The sequence below is a fragment of the Rhincodon typus genome, unplaced genomic scaffold, assembly GCF_021869965.1.
Source record: "Rhincodon typus isolate 14 unplaced genomic scaffold, sRhiTyp1.1 hic_rhity00003417, whole genome shotgun sequence".
In the NCBI taxonomy this organism is placed as follows: Eukaryota; Metazoa; Chordata; class Chondrichthyes; order Orectolobiformes; family Rhincodontidae; genus Rhincodon; species Rhincodon typus.
The window spans coordinates 1-463 of NW_025969055.1; the positions used below are offsets into that span (position 1 = coordinate 1).

Genomic DNA, 463 nt, shown 5'->3' on the forward strand with positions numbered 1-463 from the left:
AGATGGACGAGAAGCTGAGTGCAGGCCTAAGCTCATCACAGAGGAACTTGTAGCCTTCCGCTTCCCAATTACCTCTTGTGGCTCAACCCAGCGGGTGAGTATTGGAGGGTCCGGCATTCTGTCCCTTTTGAATGGGCCAGCTCCCTATTAAACAGTGTCCTCCATTGCAGGAGGAGATTGGAAGCTTTGTGTATGAAACTGACATCTTGGGGAAGAGGATGATTCGGACGGGGCAACAGGGCTCAATAACCAGGGACAGCACCTTCAGGTGAGAGGGCAGTGGGGTTTGTTGGTATGTAGAGGGAAAGGTTACTGACTGAAACTCCACTACCTATTTGTGTTTCTCGACAGCCTGCACGTCCAGTGCAAGTACAAGGGGGAGCATGAAGCTGGCTTACAGATCAACGTCTCAGTTTACACACTCCCTCCACCACTAGCTGCTTCTGAAGATGGGATTCTGAGG

General features: G+C 51.4%; 1 long non-coding RNA gene across 1 annotated transcript; it reads left to right on the top strand.

Moving 5' to 3' along the window:
- On the top strand, positions 1 to 463 carry LOC125481751. The gene is made up of 3 exons (XR_007261452.1): positions 1 to 94; positions 171 to 268; positions 352 to 463. It is a non-coding gene; the product is annotated as an uncharacterized LOC125481751 (long non-coding RNA).